Source organism: Pan troglodytes, chromosome 4, assembly GCF_028858775.2.
Source record: "Pan troglodytes isolate AG18354 chromosome 4, NHGRI_mPanTro3-v2.0_pri, whole genome shotgun sequence".
In the NCBI taxonomy this organism is placed as follows: Eukaryota; Metazoa; Chordata; class Mammalia; order Primates; family Hominidae; genus Pan; species Pan troglodytes.
In genome coordinates this window covers 69,815,073-69,834,931 of record NC_072402.2, presented here as the reverse complement: position 1 = coordinate 69,834,931, position 19,859 = coordinate 69,815,073, and positions in this window count along the sequence as shown.

Genomic DNA, 19,859 nt, shown 5'->3' with positions numbered 1-19,859 from the left:
GGCCAGGCATGGTGGCTCACACCTGTAATCCTAGTGCTTTGAGAGGGCAGGAGTTCATGAGCAGCCTGGGCATGTAGGGAGACCCATCTCTATAAAAATATTTTTAAAAGATTAGCTGGGCATGGTGGCATGTGCCTGTAGTCTTAGCTACTGGGGAGGCTAAGGCAGGAGGATGGCTTGAGCCCAGGAGTTTGAAGTTACAATGAACTCTGATTGCACCACTGCATTCTAGCCTGGGTGACAGAGTAAGACGCTGTCTCTTAAAAAACAAAACAAAACACTCACGCCTGTAATCCCAGCACATTGAGAGGCCGAGGTGGGCAGATCACTTGAGGTCAGGAGTTTGAGACCAGCCTGGCCAACATGGTGAAACCCCGTTTCTACTAAAAATACCAAAATGAGCCAGGCGTGGTGGCACGCAGCTGTAATCTCAGCTACTTGAGAGGCTGAGGTGGGAGAATTGCTTAAGCCCAGGAGGTAGAGGTTGCAGTGAGCCAAGATCGCACCACAGCACTCCAGGCTGGGCAACAGAGCAAGACTCCATCTCAAACAAAACAAAACAAGATGAGAGAAAAACCTCAACGTTTACACCTCTTTATGACAGAACAACACAGAAAGAGAAAGACAAAGAAAAGACTACTCTAGGAGGAAATGGATGAAACAATATGATTCTTACCACAAAGTACCAGAAAGTACACCATAGTCAATACACCAGCACTGGTCACACAAATTCTTTTCTCCCATCTGTCAAAATTTTGGACAGGAAAAATGAACAAAGAGTGATATTTACTGTCTACTTAACCAAATTCCACAGAGAGGGGCCTGGAATCTGACTGGTAAGAAATTCTTATCCTTAGGCTGGCTGATTAGCTCCTGGTTTTCCTTAACTGTGGGCTTCCAAAAGAGCCAACCTTTGGGTTCCTGCTTACAACACCAAATTTCTAGGGTCCAAGGGAAATCTTTCTCTTAGCACTCTGAAACTTTGTTGTAAAATCGACTCGCAAAAACAGAAGATTAACAGGGGAAAACACATACAAAATGTATGATTGCCCAACCCCCCAGTGAGGTGCAGGAGCTTATATATCATCTTGAGGTTACAGAAAGAAGTGGATCATGGCAGAAATGGTTATAGGAGGGAGAGAAGATGAGGTCTGCTAGCAATGGTAGTCTTGTTATGTACATGAAACCTCACAGATAGCATCCCTCAGAGAACTGTTTCCTTAAGACCTTTAAAGGTGTCAGACTCTCATTAATCCTTCCTACATCTGGAAAAGAGAAGGCCTGTATATATCAATGCACGATGGCATTGCAGAGCTACTTCTTTTGCTGCCTCTGACAGCCATCTCAAAATATGTCAAAGGAATATATTTTGGGGTAAAACATTTTTCTTTCTTTCAAAGTGGAATATTAAGCGTACGTCTCTTATAGATACACTTTTAGATAAATAAGGGAATCCACTTTTTCTAATTTGTTAAGATATTTTTTGTTTTAATAATGAAGAGAGGTTAACTTTTAAAAAGGTTTTCTACATCTACTGATATTATCATGCGGTTTTATTTCTTTTTACTGTTAATGCGGTGAATAATATTGATTGATTTTCAAATGCGAGTTCCTGGAGTAAATCCCACTAGATCATGATGTATTTTTAAAATATATATATTGCTGGATTCAGTATGCTAATACATTATTCATAATTTTTAACATCTGTGATCATGAGAGACATTGGCTGACCAAAAATGGGAAATTGACAAGAGTAATAAACAAAATGGGCTTACAAATATTCATACTTGCTTGATACTTAAAAAGGCCTTTTAATGTATTTCTCTGCCCCACTCAAGCAGACTTTTTAATTTCTGGCAAGAGGTCTCATTCAGGCTGTTCAAAGGTCAATATTAATCTGAATCATTCCACATTTGTAGGCATCCTCATTATCTTTTCAATACAGATTGTATTATTGGGGATTCAGACAGCAGAGGAAAAAAGTCAAAGCATATAAGGTAAGCAGAGCAGCATATTTTATTGGTCTGGCTTCCCTAGGAAGCATTAGCTAAAGTGAAAACTTATGTGAGACTTTTTAATTCAAAAGTAGTTTTTTTTTTTTTTAAGAAAGTGGAATTTAAGAGAGGGAAGTGGAACAGGAAGGGGTAAGGGGCAATTCAATGCTGTGCTACCTCATTGGCCCATGTGGGGTATCATGCAGGGCCACAGGCAAATTAACCATGCAGGTAAGGAAGCTTAGCTTTTAGGAGTCCTTCGAACAGGTCTGCAATTTCGTACTGTAAATTTTTATTCTTTTTTTTTTTTTTTTTGAGTTGGAGTCTCACTCTGTCACCCAGGCTGGAGTGCAGTGGCATGATCTCGCCTCACTGCAACCTCCACCTCCCAGATTCAAGTGATTCTTGTGCCTCAGCCTCCCAGTAGCTGGGATTACAGGTGCCTACCACCATGCCCGGCTAATTTTTGTATTTTTAGTAGAGACAGAGTTTTGCCACATTGGTCAGGCTGGTTTTGAACTCCTGACCTCAGGAGATCCACCTGCCTTGGCCTCCCAAAGTGCTGGGATTACAGGTGTGAGCCACCGCACCCGACCATCTTTTTTAAAAAGAGAATCCTCTACTACTTGTGTGAATATTAGGTTCTACGAACTGAACCCACCCTGAACATAACTGTTTGCTTGATCACATGGAACCATCTTCTGGGAAGCCCTGTCTATGACTGCTTCTAAGAATAATCCATTTAGAAGGAAAGAAAGGAGAAGAATATATCCACTGTGGGAGAAATAAAACAATCCTGACAACGAAAAGGCCCCTGAGTACCCAACAGAGAGAGAGAACACTAATTGAGTTAGCCTTAACAGATTTACATGCATGTAAGGTAGCATGACAACAACTATAAAGCTGGGCCATATCTCATGTGTTTTGAGCAAAGCCTCAGGAATTATGAGAACTTCTTTTACTGCTTCAAAAGAAAAGAAGGCACACTTTGTGACAGTTTCCTGTATACCGAGAGACCCTCAGCTCATCCTGTGGGTGCTTTTTAAAAACATCTGGATGTCATTTTCCTATGGTCTTGGGTAAATTCTGGAGACCGGGCTTAATCCCTAGAGATATTATATTTCTACTGGTAGAACAAGGATTTAGAGTTACCATGTTGAATGTAATATCACTGTTTTATTTCCTTCATGGTTTTTAGGAACAGAAACACAGTCAGACATGAAAAATTGTCCTGGTTTAAAAGGGTTCCTTTCCTTACAGGTGAGTAAGAATTGTCACTTCCTGACAGGACCAGGAACATCAGGATATTTGGAGAATCTTAACAAAAGGAGAATTCATCCAAATCTCTAGGTATTGCAGGCAAAGTATGATAGCAAGATCCTGGTTTGGTTTCCTAGCATCTAGACGCTTTTAAAAGTCTAATTTGAGATTCCTTATGAAAATGTCCAAGTAAGTCAACTTAAAGAGTGCCTACACTGCAGCATAAGTTCCTAGTTATCATTGCTAAAGTAAAGTTATCATTGCTGAGAGTACCATATCATCCTCTGGAGAAATTGAACCTCTATAGAGTTAGTTCTACTTATAGTGCAAAACAGTGCTTCAAGTTAGAGTCAGCATATTTACTGATTCTATGCAGTAACCAGTGTTATCTATGTTTCTCCAGACTTGTCAAATTATACCTTTTTCTTTAATCAGGGTGGGCTCATAGTTGTCACAATTTGTGTACTAGGGGTGAGAGAAACTGTGGTTCTTCTCTCTAAAGAGCTCGAATTTTGTCTGACCTAGTTTTCTTTTTCTTTCTTTCTTTTTTTTTTTTTTTTTCAGTGTTTCTTTGTTGCCCAGGCTGGAGTGCAATGGCGTGATCTCGGCTCACTGCAACCTCCACCTCCCCAGTTCAAGAGATTCTCCTGCCTCAGCCTCCTGAGTAGCTGGAATTACAGGCATGTACAATCATGCTTGGCTAATTTTGTATTTTTTAGTAGACATAGGGTTTCTCCATGTTGGTCAGGCTGGTCTCGAACTCCTGACCTCAGGTGATCCACCCGCCTCAGCCTCCCAAAGTGCTGGGATTACAGGTGTTAGCCGTGGCGCCCAGCCCTGTCTCACCTACTTTTCAAAACCAAAAAGATGAGCAATAAGAGGGCAGTTAATTAGCAAGAACTCCTTCCCTAAGATCTTATTCTAAGGTTGGGAGATAGGACAACAGACAGGAAGAAAGACGTCAGAAATATACATTTAAGAGAAAAATGTTCTTTTGGCAGGCCTAAGATATTTTCTATTAGAGTGTGTTAAGGGTCTCTACTAGCATCTTCAGATTGTTCTGTCATCACCACCAGTGTTTTCTGAAACCCTCCTCCCTTTCCCACCCCCTCCCTCCCACTCCAGAAAAACCACACACAAGGTTAAGCCTCCTATCCAGTGTCTCCTGGAAGTCTAAGGAAGTCACAGGTGCCTCTGTGGTCTGGGGATCCCATTCTTGGAATGGGAGTGAGTTCTGGGACAAAGGTGAAATCAGACATGGTAAATCAGATACCTAGCCTGTTGTAGGCTGGTGGTTTAAATGTTAGGATTCTGGCGTGATCCTGCTGTGATTCAAATTTCTCACCTCTTTGACTTTCAGAAGTTAGTTTAATCCTTGTGTTTCATTCCCATTGTTAGTAAAACCAGATATAATTGCAGTACTCATTATATCAGTGAGGTTAATGGGTATCCTTCCTTAAGCATAGTCTAGCACCATTTAAAATAATAAATATTAACTAGGATTTTATTCTAATTACTCCTTTCCAGCAATTCTGGGGGCTAAGTTTTCCCCAGTATTAGTTCTGTAGTGCGTGAAAGCTCAGACTTTCTTCTCTGGAAGCTACTTTCTAAACCCCTTTCACCCCACTTCTTTATTAACTAAGATATCCACTTCACCCTTTCCATCTTTTCCTGTCACCAACATTCTCTGTGCCTCCCTCACTGTTTTGAGGCTGTATCATATCCAGAAAATAATCATCAGTCATTTCATAGTAAATTGTAAGAGCATTGCTAGTGTTCACATGTTTAATCACGGGATGATACTTCTGCCATTTCATCCTCAATTCCGATACCTCCAGTTCGTGTTTGCTTATGAAACAGGGACCACTTGAGGGACTGAGGAGTTTGTTGCATGTTGTAGGCACTGATGTGCTTTTATTTAACTACATTGATTTTCTGGTTTTATCATTTTTCTCATAGTTGTCACCAACTTGTGGTCTCATAATTGTTACCAACTTGTGAAGTAGGGGTGAGAGAAACTGTGGTACTTCTCTCTAAATAGCTTGAATTTCATCTGACCTAGTTTTCAAAAGCAAAAAAAAATGAGCAATAACAGTGCAGTTAATTAGTAAGACCTCCTTACCTAAGATCTCATTCTAAGGTCTGGGAGATACGACAACAGACAGGAAGAGGGTTGTCAGAAAAATACATTTAAGACAGAAATGTTCGGCCAGGCACCGTGGCTCATGCCTGTAATCCCAGCACTTTGGAAGGCCAAGGCGGGTGGATCACAAGGTCAAGAGATCAAGACCATATAAAAATACAAAATTAGCTTGGCGTGGTGGTGCACACCTGTAATCCCAGCTATTCTGGAGGCTAAGGCAGGAGAATCACTTGAACCAGGGAGGCGGAGGTTGCAGTGAGCCAAGATGGTGCCACTGCACTCCAGCCGGGTGACAGAGCAAGACTCCGTCTTAAGAGAGAGAGAGAGAGAGAGAAATGTTCTTCTGGCGGGCGTTAAGACCCTAATGGAATACATGTTTTAAAAAAAATGGTGGGGGGGGAAGAGAAAAATCATTAAAGATGAAAAATTGCCAGAAATTCCCTTGTGTACTTTTCCCCTTGCCTCTTACTTTCTGGTTTCTGAAACAATAACTGATCAATGGGGTGTGGTGAGGGAGCAGAGAAAGAATGAATAGCCCTGAATGCACTGATAATAGACTGCTTGCCAATAACCACTGATAGAGTTTGAATACAATTCTACAATGGGAAAAAATATTTTTAAACATATGTCTGATGAAGGATTGCTATCCAGAATAAATTAACACTTTCTAAAACTCATCATTAAAAAACAAACAACCCATTTCAAAAATGGGCAGAGGACTTAAATAGACATTTCTCCAAAGAAGACATACAAATGGCCAATAAGCACATGAAAAAAATATGTCCAGCATCACTAATTCTTAGGGAAATGCAAATCAAAACTACAATGAGATACAGGTACCACTGCGCATCCACTAGGATGGCTACTATTAAAAAAAAAAGATAATAAAAGTTGGCAAGGACATAAGGAGTTTGGAACCCCTATGTATGCACTGTTGTAAGCATGTAAATTGGTACAGCCAACGTAGAAAACAGAAAGTTCCTCAACAAATTAAAAATAGAGTTACCATATGACCCAGCAATTTCACTTCTGGACATATACTCAAAATAATTAAAAGCAGAGTCTCAGGAAGATATTTGTACACCCAAGTTCATAGCAGCATTACGCATAATAGCAAAGATGAGGAAGCAACTCAAGTGTCCATTCACACATGAAAGGATAAGCAAGACATGGTACATACAGACAGTCAGCCTTTAAAAAGAAGGAAATGTTAATATGCTACATCACAGATGAACCTAAGGGACATTATACTAAATGAAATAAGCCAGGCACAAAAAGACAAATACTGTATGATTCCACTTACATGGGGTACTTAGGGTAGTCAACATCATAGACACAATGCAGAAAGGTGGTTGCCTGGGATGGGGGAGAGGAAAGTGGGGAGTTATTCTTTAAAGGATACAGAGTTTCACTTTTAGAAGACACAAAGAGTTGTGGAGATGGATGATGACAATGGTTGCAAAGCATTATGAACTGTACACTTAATGGTTAAGATGGTAAATTTTATGTGTATTTTACAGAGAGAGAGAGAGAGAACTGGGCACCCGCTCTTGCATTCTCTTCACTAAAATCCCAAATGTCCATTTATAGATAGTCACCCATAAGTCTTTTTCTCCCGGCAGAACAGAATTCCAGTCTCTGCTCAGGAGTAGCAATCTGACTTGGGGAAATGATAAACTTTCTATAAACCAGGGTCCCCCAGAACAGCTTTCTCTTCATAGGCCCAGTACTAATTTTTCTTTTCATCCCCTGAGACAAACTATTTGACTCTGGATAGCTTTCACATGAGATGATAGAACTTGATGTTAATGTCATTAATTCCGTTTTCATATGCAATCTGCTTCTAGGATTAATGTCACCAGCCAGGTTCCTAACCTATGTGGAACACCCAGGGCCAGAAGAGTATAAAATTGCAAAAGCTCATGGCTCCTGAGTCCAAGAGTTCCTGGTTTTCCTGGACACAAGCGATAGCGCAGCACTTTCTTCCCCATGTGCCAGAGGCCTGGGGTTCTGCAGAAGAGGCCCCAAGGCCCCAGACGCTGCAAGCCCTAAGCTCAGTATATTCTAGGCCCTGTCCTCTCACTTTCTATTTCTTGTGTGGCCCCCATACTTGTGCCAGCTATCCTGGAACAGCCAAGAATTCAATTGTGACCTGCTTCCTCCCTCAACCTCTTCTCCCCAACCTCCCCACCACACTTCTTCTTTGGGAAGATTTGTAAAAATTAAGGTTATTATATCCATGTAACTTTCTGTATTTCTTTTAAATTCCTTGTGCTACTAAGTCACACAGGTTTGACTCCTGGATCTAAAAAAGTCACCAACTCTGGCTAAATCTTAAACATTGACAGCAATTGAAGCCTCATCTTCAGACCTAGGAGAAGATGAAAATCAGAATAAGCTGCAGCCATAAGACATGGGTCAAGAAATTAAAACTATTCAACCCCTCTAGTCCCGGGGACTATTGCAGAAGAAGTGGGTGTGTGAGCTTGTAAGGATCCATTTTAAGAGATAAAATTAGTTCAGAGTTTCTCTATAAATTAAACAGTTGCGTTTGTTGTTGTTTTGAGACAGTCCAGCTATGTCATCTGGGCTGGAGTGCAGTGGCATTATCCTGGCTCACTGCAACCTCTGCCTGGCAAGACTCCTGGCACCTCAGCCTCACAAGTAGCAGGGACTACGGGGGTGCACCACCATGCCTGGCTAATTTTTGTATTTTTATAGAGACAAGATTTCACCATGTTGCCCAAGCTGGTCTCAAACTCCTGAACTCAAGATATCTGCCTGCCTAGGCCTTCCAAAGTGCTGATTTTACAGCCATGAGCCACCGTGGCCAGCCTATAAATTAAACATTAATGTCAAAGGAACACTGATGCAAGACAAGCATGTGGGTTCCTGTGTCAGATTAACAATGTTTTCTTGGAGCATTAACACATTCCTTACTTAAAAATTATGAAAGGTTATGAGAAGGTTTACGAAAATTATATCTTACACTCAAGATGATTAAAATTTAATAGATTTGTCTGTAAATTTCATTGACTTCATCCTGTCTTTATTAGGTTTTATTGTTTGGGAAAGTAAGTCTCAAAGAGTAAAAGTTTTTGCTTTTTGTTTTTAAAATATTTGAGTTACCACTTTGACTAAATGAATGACTTATTTTACAATGACCTGTGATGCTATTTTGTGATATTGTGTTTTCAACCTTTGATGTTTGACAAACTTTCCAAAATCTAAATCTAAATTCAGGGTTTTGGTCTCACTAATTTTTTTGACATTACATCCCCTGAAATCCAAAGAGACATATTTGGCTTACTTGGTATAATAAAATCATCATTATCAAATATGAAATGATGTGTAAACTTCTTTGGCTTGTATTTATATAAATGTGTTATTAGTATGTGTTCCAAAATTGTATGAGATTCTTGTGATTCTGATATGTCTTAGAATATGTTATCAGAACTAATTATGATTATTATATTAAATTGTTATGTGCCATAGATACAACCAAATTTCCTTATCAATTGTGTCTTTAACCATGGCTGTTCTAATTCTTTTGTCATCCACAATCATTGTTTTACTTTGATACTTTCTTACGGTGGTTTATAATCAGTTATAGAGCTCTGAGGACTACTCTTTCTTTTTATTTTGCTTTTATTTTTAATGAGATGGGTTCTCGGTCTGTCACACGGTCTGCAGTGGGGTGGCATCACTGTTCACTTCAGCCTCAGTCTCCTAGGCTCAAACAATCCTCCCACCTCAGCCTCCCAAGTAGCTGAGACTACAGGTGCACACCACACACCCAAAAATTTTTTAAATTTTTGTAGAGATGGAATCTCCCTATGTTACCCAGGCTGGTTTCAAACTCCTGAGTTCAAGCAATCCTGCCACCTCAGCCTCTCAAAGTGCTGGGATTACAGGCATGAGCCACCACACCCGGCCTTTTAATACATTGTCTCTTCATTAACAGATAGTAAGTGTCTATATTGTGCTACAAAGTGATCAAAGTTCCAGAGATAAGTGATCAACAAGCAGAAATGGACTTGGCCATAAAGTGTTTGACACAATCAGGGGCTGAAAAAAATAAAGCAGTAAGCATGACAACAAATAAATAAGACAGTGTTTATGTGATAAATGCTATCAAGAAACCTAACGCAAGTTAGATGGAAAGGTAATTAGGAGGATGCTATATTAGCTAGTGTAGTAAAAACAGAATTATCAGAGATACTTCCACTTTGATACGAATAATGCAATGAACAAAGCAAAGAAAAAAAAAATCCGGGCCAGGTGCAGTGCTCACCTATAATCCTAGCACTTTGGGAGGCCAAGGTGGGCAGATCATTGAGGCCAGGAGTTTGACACCAGCCTGGCAAACATGATGAAAACTCATCTCTACTAAAAATACAAATAAATTAGCTGGGCATGGTGGCCCGCACCTATAATCCCAGCTACTCAATGGCTGAGGTGGGAGAATCATTTGAATATGGGAAGTGGAGGTTGCAGAGAGTCAAGATCACACCACTGCACTCCAGCCTGGGCAAGAGAGCAAGACCCTGTCTCAAAAAAAAAAAAAAAAATCTGAAGGTGGAGTTACCATCATGAGAGAATATAAATTACAAAGATTCTAAGACTAGAACAACTTTATTATGGGCTGGGCATAGTGGCTCACACCAGTTATCCCAGCACTTTGGGAGGCTAAGGCAGGAGGATCACTTGAGGCTAGAATCCCAAAACCAGCCCAAGAAACATGGTGAAACCCCATCTCTACACACACAAAAAAAGTTTTTAATTACCTGGATGTGGTGGTGTCCACCTGTAATGCTAGCCACTCAGGACGCTGAGGCAAAAGGATTGCTTGAGCCCAGGAGTTGGAGGCTGAAGTGAGCTATTATGGTACCACTGCATTGTAGCCTGAGCTACAGAGTGAGAGGCCCAGTCTCTAAAATTAAAAAAAAAAAAAAAAAAAAAAAAGTTGGCCAGGTGCAGTGGCTCACGCCTGTAATCCCAGCACTTTGGGAGGCCAAGGTAGGCAGATCACAAGGTCAGGAGTTTGAGACCAGCCTGGCCAACATGGTGAAACCCGGTCTCTACTAAAGATACAAAAAATTAGCCGGGCGTGGTGGCAGTCACCTGTAATCCCAGCTACTTAGGAAGCTGAGGCAGAAGAATCGCTTGAAACCTGAAGGCGGAGGTTGCAGTGAGCCGAGATCGCTATTGCAGTCCAGCCTGGGTGACAAGGCAAGACTCCTTTAAAAAAAAAAAAAAAAAAAAAAAAAGTTTATTACCATCAGAGTGAACAGGCAACCTACAGAATGGGAGAAAATTTTTGCAATCTACTCATCTGACAAAGGGCTAATATCCAGAATCTACAATGAACTCCAACGAATTTACAAGAAAAAAACAACCCCATCAAAAAGTGGGCAAAGGATATGAACAGACACTTCTCAAAAGAAGACGTTTATGCAGACAAAAGACACATGAAAAAATGCTCATCATCACTGGCCATCAGACAAATGCAAATCAAAACCACAATGAGATACCATCTCACACCAGTTAGAATGGCGATCATTAAAAAGTCAGGAAACAACAGGTGCTGGAGAGGATGTGGAGAAATAGGAACACTTTTACACTGTTGGTGGGACTGTAAACTGGTTCAACCATTGTGGAAGATTGTGTGGCGATTCCTCAAGGATCTAGAACTAGAAATACCATTTGACCCAGCAATCCCATTACTGGGTATATACCCAAAGGATGATAAATTATGTTGCTATAAAGACACATGCACATGTATGTTTATTGTGGCACTATTCACAATAGCAAAGACTTGGAACCAACCAAAATGTCCAACAATGATAGACTGGATTAAGAAAATGTGGCACATATACACCATGGAATATTATGCAGCCATAAAAATGATGAGTTCATGTCCTTTGTAGGGACATGGATGAAGCTGGAAACCATCATTCTCAGCAAACTATCACAAGGACAAAAAACCAAACACCGCATGTTCTCACTCATAGGTGGGAAATGGACAATGAGAACACATGGACACAGGAAGGGGAACATCACACACGGGGGCCTGTTGTGGGGTGGGAGGAAGGGGGAGGGATAGCATTAGGAAATACACCTAATGTTAAATGACGAGTTAATGGGTGCAGCACACCAACATGGCATATGTATACATATGTAACTAACCTGCACATTGTGCACATGTACCCTAAAACTTAAAGCATAATAAAAAATAATAATAATGATAATTTTTTAAAAAGTTTATTACAGCCATGGACAGAGAGAAAGCAAATAATGGCTATCAGTGACCTCAGTGGGAGGTATCTAGACTAAAAGAATCTTGTAGTCTTCTGCACAAGATGGCCTACTGGCTTCTAGGCAAACATGATACGTAATTAGATAAAGATGGAAGTTTTGATTTAGTTTTCATTGAATTGTTTAATTACAGTGTTTACTAATTTCTGACAGCAACTTCTTTTAGGGAACCAGTTTGTAATGTGGCTCAGAAAATCATTCCCTGACATTCAGCCTAAAATCTGTGTCTACACCTTTCTATCAGATTTTAAGTGACTTTTATCCCATAATAAATCTTCTTATGCTTATACTATTTGAGAGTGTTTTGTTTCTTTTCCTACACACCATATAAAAATGCAACAGTAACATCACATTTAATATGGTGAGTCTTAATCCGTAGTTGAGCCATTGGAATTTAGATTAGTCCTTCTAAAGGTAAAGCTGAATCTCAAGTTTTTACAATGTAGCAATTTATCCAAGGTTATGGGACAAATAATATGTAGACATTTCTTGAAAGTACCCCTACAATGAGCTGAGGGTCTCTCAGCAGATAGCAAGATGCTATTGTAAGGTGTTCTCTATTTGAAGAAAGAAAGGAATTCATCCTGCTTCCCCCTGCTCTGCTGAAAATGTATGAGATGACGCCTAACTTTGTAGCTCTCAGGCTACCTTACATGCATGTTAAATGCCAACTCAATACTAGTATTCCCTCTCTCTTCTATTTGGTACACTGGGGTCTTTTGTTGGGAGAACTGTGTTATCTCTCCAACAGTGGATATATTCCATCCTTTTATTCCTCCTAAGTGGACTGTACTGAGAAGCAGTTATTCATACGGCCTCTCAGAAGATGGTTCATAAGATCGAAAAATCAGTGGTGTTCAGAGTGGATTCAAATTTGTGGAATCAGTATTCATACAGGTAGTAGAGGATTTTCTTTGAGAGAATTACAAAAATGCTTTAGGACAAATGTTTTACAAACTCTTTGGAAGTTTGCCTTAAAGTTAAACTTTATTGGTTTGATAATAAAGTCACCTCTGGTCATGCTTGATACAAGATTGAGCAACTAGGAAGCACAGCATTGAATATGCTCACCCCTGCCCCTCTCCTCTTTCTTCTCACTCCCACTTTCTAAGGACAGCACTCTTTAATAAAGCAATCTCACACAAGTGTTTACTTCAGTAATATTTTGAGGGAAAAGCCAGGAAATAAAATATGTCTCTCTGCTCACCTCATATACCTCAGTGCTTTTCCCCTGCTGTTGGAATACTCAAAAATTCACTCTGTATTAAAATTTGTTTCAGAGTCTCTTCAAAAATAGAATTGACTGAGGCCAATCTTGACTGTTGACATGCTGCAAATGAAACATGGCCCCTGTATTTGAAAAGTCTTTGGCTGAGTGGGACAACCACATACATAGAAAGGCCTTTTTAAATATCAACAAGTTTAAGTATTTATATGCACATTTCATTCATCACTCTAGTGTCCCCTCCTCAGTTTTTTCATCAGGGAATATTTCTCAAAATTACAGGGCAAAATCATAATATGTTAGCATTCTGAATCCAGTAATATACTTTTTAAAAATGCATCATAATCTAATGGAGTTTATCAGGAAGTCAACTTGGGTCTGTCATTTGAAAATCAATTTGTTATTGTCCACATTAGCAGTAGAAAAAATATATGATAATCTCAGAAGATACAAAAAAAAGCTATTTGAAAATTCAACCCTGTTTTATTATTAATATAAAAATCTTCATAGCAAATTGAAAAAGAGAATTCCCTTAATCTGATAAAACATATCTGTAAGAGGTGTACACCTAACATCTCATCTAATCGTGAAATATTGAAAACTGCCAATTTCTTATTGAAATGAAAAAAAACTGCCAATAACTGGACCCATTTTCTCACCCCCGCCCCCCCACCCTGTTACCACCTGATCCAATAAAAACCCAAGGACTTTCAATAGGACCTTCCGAAATGATAACATTTTCACCATAATCCTTTCACGGTCTGAAGCAATGAGCAAGGCAAATAAGTGTTAATCCCCACATGATTGGATTATGTCCGACTTCCTGTACAAGACAGAATGCTATAAAAACCCACAGTCAGTGATGGATTGAGCCATTTGCTCTATTCCTAGACTAGCTAGGCCTGGTCAAGTCTCCGAAGGCTGAAGCTATGGAGTTCCATCCATCAACCTTGGAAGAGCTGTCTTGGAGGCAAGCAGGTCCAGAGCCCCATATACCACGGGACCTGAACCGAGAGCAAGCGTGGGCCTGGGCACTGGATAACTTCCCTGTGCTGAGCCGCCGCTCCTGCCAATGCCATCAGCTCTACGGGAGCTCTGCTGGGAGCTGTTGGCTGCACCGCGCCTCCACCGGGCACGGAGCCCTTCCCGGAGATGAGAGGGGCCAAAAACGGCCTCGAGACTTCCATGTCGAGGAATCAAAGGCTGAAACCACAGACGGGCTCCAGTCACCTCAAGAAGACGCAAATGCTACCGACGGCGAAGTCCAAAGCTGCCTGATGCAGCCTGGAGATGCCAGCGCCTGCGGAGGTGGAAGGACACAAGCCCATGGCGCCCTCTGCAGTTCAGGCCGCCCCCGGAAGCTGCTGAAAACCCAGGGTTCCATCAGGAAGGAACCCGGAAACGAGAGGAACCCCAGCCTTTCTGCAAGCCTGCGACACTACCTGCTTCAACGAACACTGTGCTGGAAGGAGCCTGAGGCATACCCGTGGGGACCCTCATTCTGTCCCTGCGGACTTTTACACTGGAACTGTGCCCTGCACCCACAAGAGCCTGGAGGTCTCTGCTGTGGAGATCATTCCTTAATTTGTTCTTCCTCTCCTGAATGTCCTAAACATTTTTTATTTAGAGAAACTCTCTTCATGTAATGAATATTATGCAATATGCTAAAGAACTGTTCTTGTAGATGTACTCAAAATTGCTATGGCTCTTCCATTGAAACTGTACATGTATTGAATAAAGCCTTTCCCTATTCTCCACCTGTGGAATTGATTTCAAGCTGGTAAATCAAGATTGGTATAGATGGGCCTGAAGCAGACAGAAAAGGGACAGGGACCCAGCTCAGAGGCCTTTTTTTTTTTTTTTTTTTTTTTTTTTTTTTTGATGGTGTCTTGCTGACTGGGTCGCCCAGGCTTCCGTGTAGTGGCTCAATCTTGCTTTAGTCTAAATTCCAGGGGGCCTTTAAGGAGCTGTGGATACTAACACAGTGGGAGGGGACAGCTGGTTGGATCACTTGCTGGAGTTGCTTCAAAACTGACTGTGGCCCTCCAGATGAAGCCAGGAAATAGACATTAACAGTGTTCTTTACATCAGGGGCCCCTAACCTTTGTGACACCAGAGACTGGTTTTGGGGAAGGCAATTTTTCCATGGGTGGGGGGTTGGGGAGACAGGGATGATTTGGCGATGAAACTGTCCTACCTCAGATCATCAGGCGTCAGATTCTCAGGAGAAGTGCGCAAGGTAGATCCCTCGTATGCGCAGTTCACGATAGGTTTGGCGCTCTTATGAGAATCTAAGTCACGTCAGATAAGCGGAGCTCAGGCAGTAGTACTCGCTTGCCTGCCAGTCACCTCCTGCTGTGTCGCAGGTTTCCTAACAGGCCACCGACCGCTAAGGTTCGCTGCCTGGGGAGTTGGGGATCCCCGCTTTAAATGGTTTAAAGGTTACGTTGTCATAAGGAGTGAAAGAGGGGTTTGGGAAGTCCCTCGCGTGAGGCCGATGGTGCCCGCATACTGCGAGGCTGGCTGGAGTGCTCTTTATGGCGTGGGGCAGATGTAACCTCTTTGCCTCATCTTCCCCTGCGGTCCCCAGATATTTCTCGGACTGTCTGCAGCATCAAGATACGGGCTTCAGAGCACGGTTTTAGCACCCGTGGGAAACTGTTACAACAGCTGCAATGCAGAAATATCCAAGCCCTGTGAACCCGAGCGTGGTGTGGGTTGACGTGTTAAACAGACGTATAGATCCCTCCAGAGAGTTGCACAGACTTCTCCGCACAGTGGGAACTGCAAAACTCTTACTGGTGCAGCAAAACGCAAAACATATATACTAGAACATTCTGTAGTTAATCCTGTAGAGAAAACAATGGAACTTAAATCTACTAATATTTCACTTACAAATATGATTTCAGTAGATGAGAGATTTATACACAAACCACATCATCGGGACTCCCAAAAAAACTATTTTGACTCAAGAAGCCATAATCACTGAAGAGAGGTAGCCTCAGCAGTTACCTTGAAGGACTGATGGCAAGAACTATACCTTCAAATGCTAATAAAGGCCGGGAAGCACTGAAATGGGTCATACATAAATTACATGTTAAGACTGAAGAACTGACAGCTTCCGCCAAGAGGAAGCATAAGAACTTCGATGGCAGCGGCGGCGGCAGCATTTGTAGAGAATTGATAATGAAAATGTGAAGACAACGTCAAGTACTCCACGTCTCTCCAAGCTGGCAATATATTTATTTTAAAAATATAAATATCTTTTAAGTAGAATTTTTTAAAGTAGGCTAATATAAGAATGTGACATTACATCAAAACAAAGAGATGCATGGCCTCTAAATAAAAGCGATCACCTGAAATTCGTGTTGTTTGAAATGACTGTCTGATTTTGAGGCTTCCAGTATTTATGTGAAAATTTAACGATTTTTTGAAAGCAATCCTTTTTAACGTTCATTTTAACTTCAGGGTGCATGTACAGCTTTGTTAAATAAACTTTTGTCATAGGGGTTTGTGTACACATTATTTTATCACCCAATTATGACGTCTCCTGCCCATTAGTTATTTTTCCCAATCCTCTCCCTCCTTTCACCATCCACCTTCAATGGCTCCAGTGTCTGTTATTCCCCTCTTTGTGTCCATGTGTTCTCATTATTCAGCTCCAGCTTATAAGTGAGGACATATGGTATTTGCTTTTCTGTTCCTGCATTAGTTTGGTAAGGATAATGGCCTCCAGCTCTGTCTATGTTCCTGAAAAAGACATGATCTTGTTCTTTTTTATGGCTGCATTGTATTCCATAGTGTATATGTACTATATTTTGTTCATCCAGTCTACCTTTGATGAGCATTTTGGATGATTCCATGTCTTTGCTATTGTGAATAGTGCTGCAATGAACATACACATGCATGTGTCTTTATGATATGACAATTTATATTCCTTTGGGTAATACCCAGTAATGGGATTTCTGGGTCAAATGATATTTCTGTTTTTTTGTCTTTGAGGAATTACCACACTGTTTTTCACTAAGTTTGAAATAATTTACACTCACCAATGGTGTATAAACAACGTTTTAACATTTTTTAAAAGTGCTTGGAAGGTGGCATTGATGTTGAATCAAGATAGAATTTTAAAACTTTTCACACATTGCACCCCTACCTGGCTTTGGTCCCATGCCAGAACAAAGCAGAGCCATCTCTTATATACACACAATTGTCCTGTTGCTGTAAACTTCAACAGCTTGCATGAAGGAATTCAATTTAAAAGGAGAAACTGTGTAGTTTTCAAAGACCTTAATTCGTATAAAATAACTTGCTCTGCTATAAACCATTATTAAAAACCAGTGTTTGTTTAGTACTTAAATATATTTAGAGCGAAAATTATCACTAGAATAATATATGTCTCTAATAAAAATATGCTTTTATTGTAATAAAAAGTACTACATTGATTTCCCAAAGTTTTGCAACCGAATAAAGACATTACCTTTCTTGGATTTGTACTTCTTGGTTTAATATGCTGTGGCATGGGCTGGTTGGTTACGTTAACTGGGAAAATAAATTCCTTACTTGAAAATCAAAATAAGACAAATAACAAGGAGTGGGGACAGATTAAAGAGGACCAGAGGAAGATTCTTAGCCTTGTGCCTTCTGAGTTAACAACCACATCATTCCAGGGCATTAATTCCAGATCAGACAATTCCAGATCTGACAATTCCAGGCAGCTACAGAAGTCTGCCCTGGTGGGTCTTGCCCAGGATCTGGAAGTGCAAGATCAAAGCGCCAGTGATTCAGCTCCTGGTGAGGGCTGTCTTCCTGTCTTGCTGATCGCCATGTTGTAGCTGTGTTCTCACATGGCACAGAGAAAGAGGGAGAGACAGAAAGGGGGAGAAAGTGAGAGATGGAGAAGGGTAGAGAATGAGAGAGACATAATATCTCTTCCCCTTCTCATAAGGGCACTAATCCCATTATGAAAGCCCAACCCTCATAACCTCATCTAAACACAATTGTCTCCCAAAGGCCCCATCTCTAAATACCATCACCTTGTGGATTAGCTAAACGAAATTATCATGAATTTGGGGGAACACAATTCTGTCCATAGCACCAAGTCTATGTGATGCTCGCTCTCATAATCTCTGCCCATCTCAGGACCTACAGCAACTAAGACTCATTTCTTTCTGCAAGCATTTCAGAAGACTGTGATATAAAAATGTGCCATAGAGAATACATCCATTTGGGACTTTTAAACTCTCCTCTTCCCTCAAATACATTAATTAATAAATTAATTAATGTTAACATCTAGTTTATGGGTTCCGATTTAACACCCATAAACTAGATGTTGACACTAAATTATTTATTTATAAATTTATTTTAATTTATTGTAATAAAATAATTGATTAATTAATTTTGAGATAGTGTCTCACTCTAACACCCTGGATTATTTGGGTTATTTCAGAGTGTCCCTGTGGCAGGTGGTATTGTTTCACATTCATTGCTCGCCTATATGGGGGCAAGTATACAGGCATCCATTGGGTCCATCCCTGTTTATTCCTTGATTACCTTCCAGACTGGACCTTATTCAGCTCATTGAGATTCACTAATGCTTAACTCGTAGCATAGACTTTATTTCATATTAATTGGTTCAAAAGTGTGACCAATGCCCTATGTCATAATTCTTTTTAACTCGGAAATAACTCAGACATTCAATGGTAACTGAAATAATTTTAAGATTTTAAGTTACATTAAAAGATCACTGGCGGGGCGCGGTGGCTCACGCCTGTAATCCCAGCACTTTGGGAGGCCGAGGCGGGCGGATCACGAGGTCAGGAGATCGAGACCATCCTGGCTAACATGGTGAAACCCCGTCTCTACTAAAAAATACAAAAGATTAGCCGGGCATGGTGGCACGCACCTGTAGTCCCAGCTACTCCAGAGGCTGAGGCAGGAGAATGGCGTGAACCCGGGAGGCGGAGCTTGCAGTGAGCCGAGATCGCGCCACTGCACTCCAGCCTGGGCGACAGAGCAAGACTCCGTCTCAAAAGAGAGAGAGAGAAAAAAATTAACCTACAAGCATTGATTTTATTTATATTTACTCAATTTATTTATTTGTAGCAGTTTATCTAGATTAGTTGTTAGAATTGAGACATTAGACAATCATCGCTCAAAGTTTTTTTTTTTTTTTTGTTAACCATTTGCATAGCCTGTGAATATCAGGTGTTTGCCTAAGCAAAAATCTTAAACACACAGGCATTTTTGCTAATAATTCAGAAAAATTAGCTGTTCTTATGGAACCAACAATGTTAAATTTGTCTTATTTATCAAAAAAGTCATTCAAAGAAAGAAGATTCTGTTTTTGGTTGAGTTTACGGTCTTATAATACTCATGTCAAATCCTTGCTCTTTAAAATATCTAGCAAAGGCAAATATAAAACTCATCTAATTAGTAAACCCAGACAAAAATGTATGCCTACAATTCTGAAGACATTTCTATTTTTATTTTGTCAATAATTTTAAGGCAAGCTTATTATTAAAGATTACTAAATTCACATAAATTTGAAAAGCATTTGGGCTTTCTTACTAAATTTATGAGCACTCATTTACTTATAAACCAATGTGGTGCCATTGTAGACATAACAGATAATACATGTAACATACACAGAAAGACGTATCCATACACACAAAGATCAAATGGATGTTACCGTGAAACTCTAGCCATGACATGGCATCAGAAACTCATTATTTTACAGAAGACAGCTGGATCCGAATTATTTCTGACAAAATTGGGACCTATCCTCATGGCTAAACTTTATCTGCCCTGATAGGTAATCCAATTAATGCTGTGGACAAAAACTTTGGGTAAAGCAGTTTCCAAAGCAGTTTTATTTTTAAAACTTTCTTAAACCTTTTTGTTTGTTTGTTTGTTTCAA